Genomic DNA, 13,817 nt, shown 5'->3' on the forward strand with positions numbered 1-13,817 from the left:
TGCTTATTTATTTCATGTACAAAATACATTTACTACACAAGGGAAAATATGCTTTGTACCAGATTCAGCTAGTAGCTAAATTCCACCTGTAGTCTCTGGATATGACCCCCCTGTGAGATACGGCTTAAATCTATTAACAGAGACACACGTGCACACAAGTACACAGACACAACTAATTGAAAAAATACAAATATGAAAATTTGTATCTTATATATAGAAAATTATATTCAAATTCAGCTTATTGCATAGCACAAAGCACTTATCAGAATTAAATGAATGCCAACAAAACTACTAAACCACTAAACCCCCTTTTTTTCACGTTCCGAGGCGTTTTCAAATTACTTGAAAACATATTTCAGGCAATAATTGCTTTAATCGGTAAAAGCGGTGCTACAGTCTGCCTTTTATGGTTCCTATCAACAAAATATTTGAGTACAATACCTAAACGCTAATCAAATCGCGAGAATGTCCAGAAGAAGAACTGTTTTAGAAGAACTGAAATATGAAAGCAAACAGACGCTTTGTTATAAGTGTATGTTTGGTTGGCCAGTGTTGGCTTTTCCTAGTTTCAACTATTTCAATTAAGCTTTTATTTTGAAAATCTCCTGCCGGCAGCTCTCCTTGTAGATGCAGTGGGCTTGAAGTGAAGGCGTTTACAGAGGGCGGCGGATTTATGCGTGTGAGTGACAGTCTGTGCGCGTGCGCGTCTCCGGGATATTAACAGAGTTTGCGTTTGGTGGTGCTCTCACAGCCCTTTAGAAACAAGCTCTTCCACCCGGGACAGCGTCGGTAAGTGAATGCGACTGAGTGTTTGTGCGTGTAAACTGAGCTCGTGCGGCTTTCTAGCTCGACGAAGAACTTAAAACATCGTTTGAACTTGGCCGTTTTTTCTCAGAGCTGCAGAATAAGTGGAGTTTAAGAAGTTTGGAGGCTGGCATAACTTGTATCAAGACGCGATTGGAGCTAACGTTTGATATGAGTTCTTGAGCGTCGGTGCTTTAGTTATTATTGTGGCTCTTTATATAATGTATTTAAATGTGGGTGTATTTTAAACATAAAGCGATGTGGCATTTATCACGTGAGCCTTGAAACACTGGGTCGCGCGCGGTACGTACATCCAGGTGAGCCCATCCTCTCTACAGGTGGAGGAGGCTGCTTACATTAGGCGTCACCATCCACACATCATTACAGGACGGCAACGAGGCTTGGTTTAGACAGCTAGTGAAACTAAAGACCCGAAGCTTATGTCACGGTAGACATTTTTCTTTTATGTTGCCATGTACTATGACACATAGATCGCTGCAGGGAGGCCGACACTTCTGTATGGAAGGACAGCAAAGCCAAGCTGCGTTGAAAACTCGTATACTTCTGTGTTGGTAACTTGTACATAGCCTGCTGGATGGACCTTTAGGTTTTGCACCAACCAGTACACCCCTGACTTTCATGCAGCATGTATGTGCTTACATTTAGAGAAATGGAAAAAGAAACATTTTCTCTTCTAAACAGTGTCATCCATCATTGGACTGCAGGGTAGTAACAAATGTGCTTACACACTTGGATAAATGCACATTTAGTCAAATTATATTACACACTTTAGACAAACCCACACCCACATGCATACACAGAGTAGCGTCCAAGTGTATTTTATCCTTTCCTCCTTCTTTGGCCCATAGTCTGCTGCTAGGAGTCTGCCAAAATAAATAACCTGCAGGTAATTAGGAAGGCTACTTCTGTGTTCTGTTTTCACTGTTGGAAATGGAAGTTAATCAGCAGCATTTCCACTTCACCAAACTGATGTGAGATCAGCAAACGCAGAGGGATCGTGACAACCCTGTGCTTACTCTAATAGCCACAGAGTGGACTGACTGTAGACTGAGGTGTGAATTTTGAGCTTTCCCTGTGCCAAATTTTGGTGCTTCCCTCCCTCTGTGGATCACATTTAATGTGACCTTTTGTTGATCCTTTTAAACAACAAAAGAGTTTGTTGTTTGTTCCTGAACAGGAAGCTTTCCCCTTTGTTCATGTTGCCCTGTCTACATATTGATGTGTAGCTTGAAGAAGGTAAGATCCATCTCAGTTTTGTTGCTGTTTTTTGGGTCACTGGCTTCATAATCTTATGTATAAGTGGTGGCTCATAGCTTTTGTACATGCTTCTGTTAAACTGGCTCTAAGTCCACTTAAAAGCTCGGCCTTCAGGGCCCCTTGCCTTTAGCCTGCAAAAGAAACAATGTCCTAAAAGTATAAGGAGAAAGAACTCTTGATCGCTGGTGACGATACCTGGGCATGTGTAGCTAGTGATTATTATCCAGAGACTTTTAGAGAGACTCATATCAATGAGTGATCACGGGGGTGATGATTAAGCCTCCAACCTGTTGGAGGACTTAATAATAATCTGTGGTGATTAGCTGTGTAACCAAGGTGTTAATGCATGGGTCCTGTCTCCACCTCAGACTGCTATTCAGGTGACTCTTGTCACCATAAGACGTTAGAGTTTAACTTTTATTATTGTTGTTGGGTAATATTGTATGTGTTGAACTATTTGTTCAATTATTTGAAGAAGTCATTGTACAATTAATGCACAATATATTTCCAATTTAGATATTGGAGTGGATCTGCAAAGGCATAAATCCTCTGCATGGAGTCTATCCTGGATCTAAACTAGTCTTTTTTTATTAGTCAAACAAATTTTAAAGATTTAGAAATCTTTTTATTTTTGTGGTCTTTTCTATTCCATGTTAATAGTGCTGACATCACTACACCAGCTATAAAAGTGTTTTTTTTTTTTCTTTTGAAACATTGGAACTAGTAATAACTTTACTGCAGTGGTAACACTTTGCAAATCCATCCAGGGGAATAAAATGCACCCTTTGGTGGCCATGATGTAGGCCAGTGGTGTTAAACATTACATCTAGGTTAGATCTGAGTGAGTGTACAACCCAGTTTGGCCTAGATCTTACCTGGATGTGTGGACTGTGAGTTTCACAAGCCTGATCTAATGTTTGTTTTTTTTTTTTTACCCATCCTCTAAGATTTCACGCAACTGTATTACACCAGTTGTTCTAAATCCATGATCCATTTGTTTTAGCTAGTGAAGTCTGTGGTGTTGTGTGTATGGGATAGTCTGAAAACCTTAAACAATGTAAACATCATCTGTTGGAAAGGTCACAATGTTTTAACTTTTTTATTGGTAATCCTAATTTCTTAAAAAAAGTTTGTGTGATATTCATGACTAATATTAAAAAGAGAGAAACAGAATGCATGTTTGAACAGCTTTATGATGACCTATAATTATGTTTGGTTGTCACTTCACCCTCTAGTGGCCTTAGTTATGTCGGAAACGAAGGAGGAAGTAAAAGCCGTGGAATTGAGTATATGTGTGGGGAAGAGTTTGGGTTGGATGGACTGATGATGATGGTCCTTTCAAGCTTTGACTCGTGACTTGTGGTCAGTCTCTGGCATAAACAGTGTTTTTATGTTCACAACCATGCCTTTCCTACTGACTTTCCAAGTTTGTGCTAATTGCAGCCTTGACTACGTTTCTGTTATTGTTATCTTGATCGTGAAATTCCTTCTTTTTCTCTTCTTTTTTTTTTTTAAATCCCAAACCCATTCCCCTCCCATCAGACTTGCAGATGTTTGGGAGTGGTTATTGCAGCCTAGCGAGTTATCAGCTCAAGTTACGCCATCTTCTCTTCTCCAATGTGGTTTACTTGTGGAACAGCTATGTTTGACTCTTGATGCTGATCAGGAGGATGGTGTGGTTTTTCTCCTCACAGCTCAGTTGGGTCATGTAGGCATTTTGGAAGGGCAGTGTACCTTGCTTTGCTCATTTTTCCTCCTCATAATAACTGAGCTCTAGCATGAGAACTAGTTTTTGCAGTGCAGCTTTATTTATTTACACAGTTAAGTGCAAATGATGACCTATGTGAACTTGCTTTTAGGCTAAGTTTTAATTTCCAAATAGCTGGTATGACTGGGCTCCAAAGGAGATGTGGTTGAGAAGAACGCTCCTCTGGGTCATTGTATGCAAGCACAAGCGCATGTGTGCTCTCAATTACAGTGTAGTGTTCCCAGGGTCTCCACCTTCTGTGTTTCAGAGTGAGAAGCTGCTAGAGGAGGTTAGTTACATAAGCCTGTTGGGTGTTGCGTCATTGTTTTGGGGGCCCCAGTTCAGAGAGCTGGGGCTGAGACTTCAGTTGGGTCTGATGGACCACTGCCTCCCACAAATCCAACCACCCCCCTCCATTGAAAGCAGATGCTCAATGACTCTCCTGCTGGGAGACATGGCTCAGTATTGGCAATGAAATGAGGCTCCACCTGTAGCATGGATGGACCTTATGCATTTGTCTATCAGTGTCTGTTGATTAGCTGATGTGGAAATCTGTTTCGGGTGGGCTCGGTTGCCATGACATCAAAGAGGAAAACATGCAAAACAGCAATGATTTATAGATCTACAATCCTCCAAACATCCCCACCTCTTTAGCCTCGGTACCAATAAATCAACCTCCCAAACTCTCATAATTATTCATAAAAACGTTGCGGGTCTGAGTTAGTTTCTAGTTAAATACAGTGGTGTTTGAAAAACAAAACCAAAAGCAATACCCTCTGATTGCCCTCATCAAACGATCGGGAGTGGACGTTTTTGCCTTTTTAGTGTTTCTGTGAACTGGATCTTGGGAACAAACTGCACAGAAAACCCAAAAAGAAAAAGTCTGGAATTGTGTGTTTTTAAGTGGCTGAGTGACCTTTTGGGTCTGCACGCATATTATGTTCCACATCAGTGCTCTTTGAAAACAAGCTTGTAAGTAACCCAGAGTTTCCCTCTGCGTGCTAGAAATTCCCCAGACCTGCAAATGTAAGAGCCTCAGGTGTGTCCCAAGTAAGTGAACTGTACTGCAGAGTCTTTGGTGTCCCTCTCCTGCTTTATCTTGTAGTCTGGTTAATTTCTCTCGTCATAAAAATCAGTTCTAAAAGCTGGCTCTCATTACAGTACCCACACCCTGTCTGCCGCCAAGTAACAAATGTAGAGCGTTGAGCAAGAAAAAATGAGCATGGCCGCCTTTATTGGGTGGAAATGTAAATGGTTTGGGAGGATAACGTGTTAGCTGAGTCAGTTTTTAGCAAATTCATGCAAAACACAAATTAACCAAAGTGCTGCAAATGTTTGATTAAAGGCATCATTTAAACCATTCTAAGAAGTGACATTGAATAACGGAGAGGGGTGGATGACCTGATCTGGAGGGCGAGGATGGTCCAGAGTTCCAGAACTGAGAATCCCAGCAGGCTGTAAGAGCCAGTCTGAAAGCTCGCAACTATTAAAAACTGCTGGACAGCAAAGCTAAGCCGAAAGTGTGGCTGATTTAAAAATGGATGGATAACCTGAGGAAAGCTCCTGCAAGTGAGCATTTTTATTTTAAACATAATCATACACTTCCCAGGAAGGTAAGGAACAATGCAGAGAGAGATGAAATGTGTCAGTGTTTGCAGTTTAATAGTCCAAAAATGATGCAGCGTGCACTCACATTAGACTGCTTTACAGTGTAATGGCAGATAGTGATGTTGTATATCTGCCCTGTTGAAACTACAGCGTCCTAAAGATCAACTACAAAAAGTGCCTCTTAGACACTTATCGTTTGTTTGTGGGAATAAAACGTTGTTAACTTGATAATATGCAGATATATTTTATCAGATAAGATGGGAAGTGCAGCAGAAAATAACCTGGTGATCTGTGTCCCTCCTCACTTCTGTTGACTGTTTACTAATGGGGGTAATAATAAAGGAACTACTGAAGCACCTTTCCTTAATATTTAGCTTTCATTTTTGCTGCCACTCAACCGTGCCGCATCACTCAATTAGGAACTTTCTAAAGTAAAACTGACTGCGACCTGCGTTCATGTCTACTAATCAGAAGTCCAGCTGTGGCAGTTTGATCTGAATGCAACGCTGAAAGGTGCTTCATTGAATCAAGCATTTAAAATAAAAAAACAACAACAAAACTGCAGGAATCGTGTCTTGATACGATGAAAGCATAAATGGCCTTCTCAAGACCATTAAAAGGAAGAATGTATTGGGCTGTTCAGGCTGGACGGTGTCTGCTTTGATCCTGACAAATCTTGAAACAACATAAATTTCATGGCATTACCCATTGTCTACTGGAAACTGCTGAGATGCTGTCATTAAGTGCTGTCAGGCACCGAAGCCTGTTCCTCCATATTGGCTGATGTAGGTCATGGAGACAGTGTTGCACAGGCATGTCAGTAGCTTTTGTAATAGTTCATCAGTTCATCTCTTCAAATTCATACTTTTTCTTTTGTCCACAGCATTATGACCTGTTATGTTGTGGAGAATAACCAGATATTTTCACACTTTGTTATAAATATGAAGCTATACTACTTGTTTTCATTTATGTCCGTACAGTCATAAGAACAGAACACAATGTTAATTTGTATTTGTTCTCTGTACTTGCTCTGATATAAAGTTGAAATTTCCAGCATGCCTAGTGACCGAGTTAATGATTTGTTGTTTCAGGATCAAGTGGCATTGAGAGGTGTGGACGGTAGAGGAAGAAAATTGAACTCTTAAGTCTTCATCCTGTAAGTATTTAAGTTGGGTCCATTTGCACTTCTTGTAAAAAGCAACTCCTCTCTGAAACTTTGAATGTTTTGTACGATAGAAAGAAAGAAGAGGACAATCATGTCCTATATTTCCTGCGATCACCCATGCATGAACCTCTGTGTGTTTGGCTGACCAGTTATTGGTAACCATTCGTCAGGGACATAATAATGTGCAGCGATAATGAGGCGAATGAACGTTGGGCCCTGGCTGTGCATACAATAGACAACTTCTCACTGGTGGCTGCTGTTATGTTATGTTTCCAATTTTCCATCAGTTGATATTTTCCTCTCAAATTCTTCCTTTTAATGAGCTTCCAGTTTTTGATGTAGTCTGCAACCATGTACTTTATATTAAGTAATGTTTAATCAGCACAATGTTTGTGATATAATGGGGGGAAAAAAGCTGAGATTGATAAAGTCCTTTGAAATATTTGTATTCACATTAATTATGCTGTGTTTTTAAAGTTGCCAGAACTTTTGTTTTTACATAATTTATCTATGCAAAAATAATTCATTAAGGGTTATTTTGTGGCAATATTATATTGTGTATTCAGATTTAAAAAAAACAAACAAATTAAAATGCCCTGGAAATGCAAATAATTGCTGTTTAATTTATAAATGCAGACAGTTTGCCGTCAGTCTGAATGTGTCTTTGTTAACGAGCACAGCTCAACTGGCTGCCAGCTCATTATATTCTGGTTATATTCCTATAGTGCAGAGACTAAGACCAAATGTAATGGTTAAATATGAATTTCTGTCTATGTAGACAACTGCAGATGTTTGATTTTATTTTTTATTTTTATTGTTTTTCATAAGTAATTGCTGTCCTGTTACAAACGGATTGCATGTAATTGCCAGCCTGACGCCATTTAATAGCTGGCAGTCTGTCTTACTGCAGGTTTTAGTGGCAGTATTGGTGTGTTTGACAGCCTCCTTTGCAGCTAGAAAATTAAAAAAGTGATCTCACTGGATAAAATTGATATTTGTAGATGCAAAAGGTGAAAAATTGCAGTATATATTATTAAAATACTCAACCACAGTACCGCAACATGTTAAAAGTCACAATAATGTATTGTCAGTGAAGTATTGTTATAATACTGTGTCGTATTCCTGGCTCTAATTTATTGTAAAAGACAAAATATTTTATGTTTTTTAAATATCAAAATAAAAACCAGCTCAGTTTGTTTCCCTAACATCCATCTTCCTCACTGCTTTAGTTTACTGTTGCCACCTTGATGCTTTTGTCACTGGATAGATCCTCTTTATGCCCATAAAGAAGGGTTTTACAATGTTGCTTTACAATGACATCTTGCTCTTCTTGCACAGGAGCCATCTTTGCCTCTCTCTGCTGTTTCTCTGCTGTTTTAATTGGATGAATGAGCAGTGAGACAGAGCAGCATGTGATCAGTGCACATTGTGGTGGTGTGGGGAGGATGAGAACCCTTGTGATGCGTCTAACTTTTTCTCTCAGCCATCATTTTGCACGTAAAAACAGCTGAAATCCCACCATAGCCTTTCTTCATGGTTTTGTTCATATTTGCTGCATTTAGAAAATCTGACCTGATTTGTTCTCTTGCTGGCACTTGCCGCCTTTATTTGCCATTGATTACCACTTAAGCTCTAAAGCTCCGAGAATGGTATTTGGGTCGGCCCTTTTGTTTATAGAAGTTTCTAGAAACTGACCAGATTTATTTACACCTTGGACTACTTCAGATTTCTCTGAAATGAATAATAATAATAAACTTTATTTATAAAGCACATTAAAAAAAACCAAGGTGCTTGAAAAAAAAAAAAAATAAAATAGGAAAAAGGAGATGGGAAGGAAAAGAGAAAGGACCTGGCACGTATCAATTATAAAACCATGACAATTATAATACATAAAAGTAGTTAACAAAGCATAACGGATAAAAATGTATCAAGGCACACCAAATATTAACTAGGTGGAAAAGCAAGATTAAATTAATAAGTCTTCAGCCGTGATTTAAGCAGTGGCGTAGAGTCAGACGCCCGGATAGCAACAGGAAGATTGTTCCATAAGACTGGGGCAGCTACAGCAAACGCACGGTCGCCCCGAGACTTCAGCCAAGAACGAGGTTGCTCCAGAAGAAGTTGGGTAGCAGATCTAAGTGCTCTGACAGGAGTGTGTAACCTAAGAGGAGGACAGGCCAATGTAAAGAGAGTTGCAATAGTCCAACCTGGAAGTCACAAATGCGTGAATAAGTTTTCCAGGTCATTATGCGGAATATAGCGCTTAGCCTTAGAAATGAGGCGCAGCTGATTAAAACTAGACCTCACTACGGCAGACGCTTGCCAAATTTAAACGAGCTATCCAGTAATATGCCCAAATTACTTCCATAATCAGAAGGGGAGCTAGCAAAAGGCATCAGAGCAGCACAAAATTGGTCGCGGGGGATTTTGCTATCGAACACCACGATCTCAGTTTTCTTTTCGTTCAGGACAAGAGTATTACTCTAGAACCAATCTTTAACCTCGCATGCATTCACAAAAATAGTGAAAAGACATAGCAAGATCGTCAGTAATGTTTAAATAAATCTGTATATCATCAGCATAGCAATGAAGAAATGAAGCAAGCTCATTTAATGGCCCCAATGGCACAACCTGCTCAAAGACTTGTAGCACTGAGGCTCTTTTCTCATTGTTGCCTGTTTTCTCATTGCTCATTTTACTGAAGCTGAGTTAAAGGTGAAGAAGACGAATGGGTTACTGAAAAGCTTCATATTTCTCTGCTAGTCTTTAACAACCTGGAGGAACTGGCCCTGGCAGCCTGTTCGGTTTTTTATTGTTGGCTTCCGGCTGGCCTCGTGTCTGTTTCTCCCCATTGCTTTGTACCTCTGAGGGGAGCCTGGCACATACAAACAGTTCCTCCTCTGGGCAGCTGGCGTTCTCTCCTGTCCACATGGATACCTGTAGGATTTAAATCACATCAACCAGTTCGGATTTATAGTGTCTCATCCTGCTGTTGTAGCAATCATGGTTGTGAGGGTAGGCAGAGCTTATAGTTTCTTATTGGTTCTTCCAAAGCAGTTATCTAGGTAGTTTATGTTGATAATTCAATATTTTATTATTAATTAGCTAGCATCGTCTCTGCCATTGATGGCCAAACTTTCTGCTGTTTATGTTGTGCGTCTTTGTAGATGTTACAAAGATTGGACCTCAGCAGCTGTTGTGTTGCCATAATAGGGTAGTATGTTGCCAAATATACACACACACACACACAGGCTTAAGTGGCCTAAATGTGACACTGAGTGCTTATATAGAGACCCTCATTGAGTCACACCAATGTTTTATTTTTGTTGTTACAAATAATCAAATATATTACAGTTCTTTTTTTTCTTAAGCGTGATCAGTGGTCCTGTAATCTAGTGTAGTTGGAGAAAAGGTCAAAGTTATTAATTGTGCAATATTTTATTATGAATATCAATTTGAAAATCATTTAAAGAGAACTTTTAAAAAGTTTACAGTGTATGCTGCCAGAGGTCTTAGAAAATAAATTGCGTCAGAGTAAATGGGTAATTTTTAAATCACACACGGCAGTAAAGCGGCAGTAAAGGTTGGTGTTCCATTTTGATCACTTGTGTAGTTTTATTTGGTTAATGTTTCTATATTCAGACAGCTGGAATTTGAATGCTGGCAAGTTTTAAAGGTGGGAATCTTCAGATTACAACCTTCCTTCCCACAGAAAGTGAACCTGGCTTTAACCTGAGATCTGCAGTAACAATCCAGAGTTTTTCAGAGGCTAAGAAAACACGTGTAACCCTTTAAAACCCTGTGTTTATTATCCAACCAGTCACTCATTCATTTTCTCCCACTCATCCAGTTCAAGGTTGTGGAGGGATTAGAGCCTACCTCCTTTATTGTAGGCCAAGAGATGGGCCAGACTATTGCACAGCTAAAACAGATAAACCACGCGCGCTTCTATTCACTCCTACGGCCAATTTAGAATTAACAATTAACTTAACATGTGCATGCCTTTAGTCTGTGGGAGGAAGTCGAAGTACATGGATACAAGCAGGGAGGACTTGCAGACTTCACACAGTCTCTAGTCGACCAGTGGGTTTGAATCCAGAACCTTCTTGTTGCAATCTTTTGTACCGCTTAGAGGCTAATTGTGGTGAATTTTCCCACACGTCTAATGAAGGGTGTCATTTTTATTATCAATCTTGACTATATACAGTATAAAATATGGGTCCTATCTAGTAAGTCATACTTGTTCCTGGGGAGCAACTCCCAGGCTGCCCTTTGTCACCTATAATTTTTATGGACAGAATTTCCTGGCATAGTCAAGTGGCATAACTCTTGTTCACGAGTGAGGTGAAAAGGGAGCGGGAGATCGACAGATGGATTGGTGCTGCAGCTGCAGTGATGTGAACACTTTACCAGTCTGTTGTGGTGAAGAGAAAGCTAAGTGAATAAGTGAAGCTCTCGATTTACCTGATGAGCTGAAGGAGGTGGCCTGAGGGAGAGGGTCTGGGCTTCTTTGCTTAGACTGCTGCCCCCGTGACCCGGCCCTGGATAAGTGGAAGAGGGTGGATGGATTCCTTCCTTCCTATCTTTTTATATTGCCTGCTGGCATGTTGTTGATATTACATTCTCATCCATATAAGGTAAAGTGCTAACGTATCAGCTAACAATAGCTAGCTTGGTTAGTAAGTCTTATTCATAAAGTGTAAAGGAAGAATACACAGAGACACGTGGAATTCTTAGTGCTAACTAACACATTAATAAAACACTGGACTTCAGTCAACAGAACTGAAGTTTCTGGAGCTTTCCATACGACACAGTCAGAATAATCAACTGAGAAAAGGCTTTAACAGTGTTTGTGCACATACAGTTTAATCGTGGATGTGGCCTTTTCAGAGACTGGGTGTGTGGCTCCAGTACACCTGTGGCTATGATGATGCCTTACAGCTGGACGTTTGGAAGCTCATGGGTAATGACTCAGATTTTGAGTACCTACTGGATTCACGTCATGTTTCAGCTCTGGAGGTTGTCCACTGGTCTTGACATTCACTGTGTTTTGCAGCTTGCCTGGTTTGGTGGAGGTATACATTATTTTCCCCCTCTCTTTCTGAAACAAAACCTTTTGGTTTAAGCCTTTGGATGAAGTTGTTCTTTGAACTGGAAGAAACATTGTGGAGTTGGCCTTGTGAACCTGAATCTGTGCATATTTGAGTAGCAGAGGAGTCTTTGCTGACAGGTTTGTTACAGCTTCCTGCTGTTTGCTTAAACCATAATTTAGTCCTCATTTTCCTGAGTTCCTTCAGTGTCCATACATACACGGACCCACCTCCAGTACAAATAAACACTCTCTCCAAATCCACCCACACGGTTCTCTCCATAAATTAGGAGTATGTGTATGTTATGTGTCTACTGTACATTCTTATTACGAAACCTTTTTTTGACATTCACCCATCAATTTAACTTCTCTCTTTCTCACATATATAAAATCTGTGTGTATGTGTGTGTGAAACTTGTAGCTCGCAGTGCTGTGTGAGATAAATATGACTCATGCTGAAACAGGACACTCTCTATGACAGCAGGCCTGAAACAAGAAAGAGGTTGCAGTTAGGTCATGTCAGTTGTGTCAGTTCAAATATTTGAAATTAGTTATACTTAGTCAGAAACGAGAGACCAGACGCAGCTGAGTGAGGTCATGATGTGTGACGTTACCAGGTGCTTCCAGGTGCTCCCATCATCACCCCTCCTCCTGTCACGTCTAGGCAGTTAGGGCTGATCAGAAGTAGGTGATGACTTAAAGACGGAGTCATCACTAAGTACCACAGGCTGACAGACAATATAATCATATGGCACATTGACGTCTGGGGAAATTTTAGATGGCACTCATCATCAGAAAGGTTGCCTACCCCTGTTTTATAGGAAAGCATTTGTGCAGAATGCCTGAGATGGCACGGCCACGTGGCTGTATGTGTAACCTTGATGCACAATTGCAGAGCTGCTGAAGACTTCTGAACACACCAGTGATACTTGTTTATCCATATTAATCTGATGATGCATTTCCTGCTGGTTATGTTGAAAACCAGTTAGGTTGCCAAGAGCTATAAGAATCAGCAGCTGTAGTAGATTTTATTTGTTTTCCTTTCCACATCTACACACTCTCTTGTTGTTTGATTGCCCTAAACCAGTCTTTACTTGGGCTGTTTGTCAGCTTAGTCTGAGATGGTTACAGCACTTTTTCACAATAATCATTCTCCCTTAATGCTCTTAAGTCAGATTTATTTGGGTTTGCTGCTCTTGTTGCTCGCTGTTTGGCTCACTTTCTGTACCAAGCAGCAGGCAGCTGCTAAACCCTCTGTTCTCCGCCCAGCGAAAGTGGAGCATTCAACCTTAACATAGACAGATGACGCTGCATTGAAGACCAAACCGAAGGTCCAAATAAAAAATGTTCGTTTATGTCTGCTGATTGCTAACTTTGTAAGACTTTGATGATTACTAACACCATGCTCTTTAAACTGACAGCTACACTTATAGAAGAAGCGATATTTTGTTTTTATTTTTCACTTCTACAGATTTTATTTTATTTTTTAAAGTTCAGGATAATGTAAAAGATGCTTGTAATCATATTTAAAATTCAGTACTCTGAGGCTCTCTGGTTATTACTTTTTTCACAGCAGATCTTTTGAGTCCTTGCGTCATAAAGTGGTTTGGTGGCATCCAGAGGACCAACAACACAGGGTTTTCACTCATCCTAAGATGACGTGGGTTTAGGTTATTCTGCTGATTTTCCAAGTAGGCAACAGCTTATAAAAGTCTTCATAAAAAGTATTTGGGAATCTAAGTCAGAGCTGAAGCTTCCATAACCTTTGCTTCCATAATTGCTTTTCAGAAAATCTCAAAACTTCAGAAACTTCTTTGAAAGCAAACCGTCTATTCAGGTCTCACTTATTGGCTTTATGTGGTTAGCTTAGTTAGTAACTGAAGATTATTAAGATTCATATTTTTCATATTTTTAGACCTGCTAAACACTGCCACAACATGTACCGGTAACGTAGAACCTGAATCCTGCTTGTGCCTGAGTTTGTTGCTTATGGCTGTTGGGCTGCGGCCATATGGGAAAGTAGCGGCCTTTTCTGATTTATTGTTCCCCTGTTTCAGTCATCAGGGCCACTGGAAGGAATGGAAAGGGATTCCTCCCTTCCTAACTTTGCTGGGTGACTTGGTCTC

General features: G+C 40.1%; 1 protein-coding gene across 1 annotated transcript in view; it reads left to right on the forward strand.

Annotated features, from left to right (window-relative positions):
* The first annotated feature begins 665 nt into the window (after nucleotides 1-665).
* Nucleotides 666-13,817, forward strand: part of svila (supervillin a) — a 77,196-nt gene continuing 64,044 nt past the window's right edge. Inside the window, exons 1-2 of the mRNA XM_042219266.1 lie at nucleotides 666-789; nucleotides 6,529-6,593. The gene's annotated coding sequence lies outside the window, so the exon portion shown is untranslated. The remainder of the gene's footprint in view (nucleotides 790-6,528; nucleotides 6,594-13,817) is intronic.

The sequence above is a fragment of the Haplochromis burtoni genome, unplaced genomic scaffold (genome assembly GCF_018398535.1).
Source record: "Haplochromis burtoni strain Fernald_Lab_line unplaced genomic scaffold, NCSU_Asbu1 Contig_30, whole genome shotgun sequence".
Taxonomy (NCBI): Eukaryota; Metazoa; Chordata; class Actinopteri; order Cichliformes; family Cichlidae; genus Haplochromis; species Haplochromis burtoni.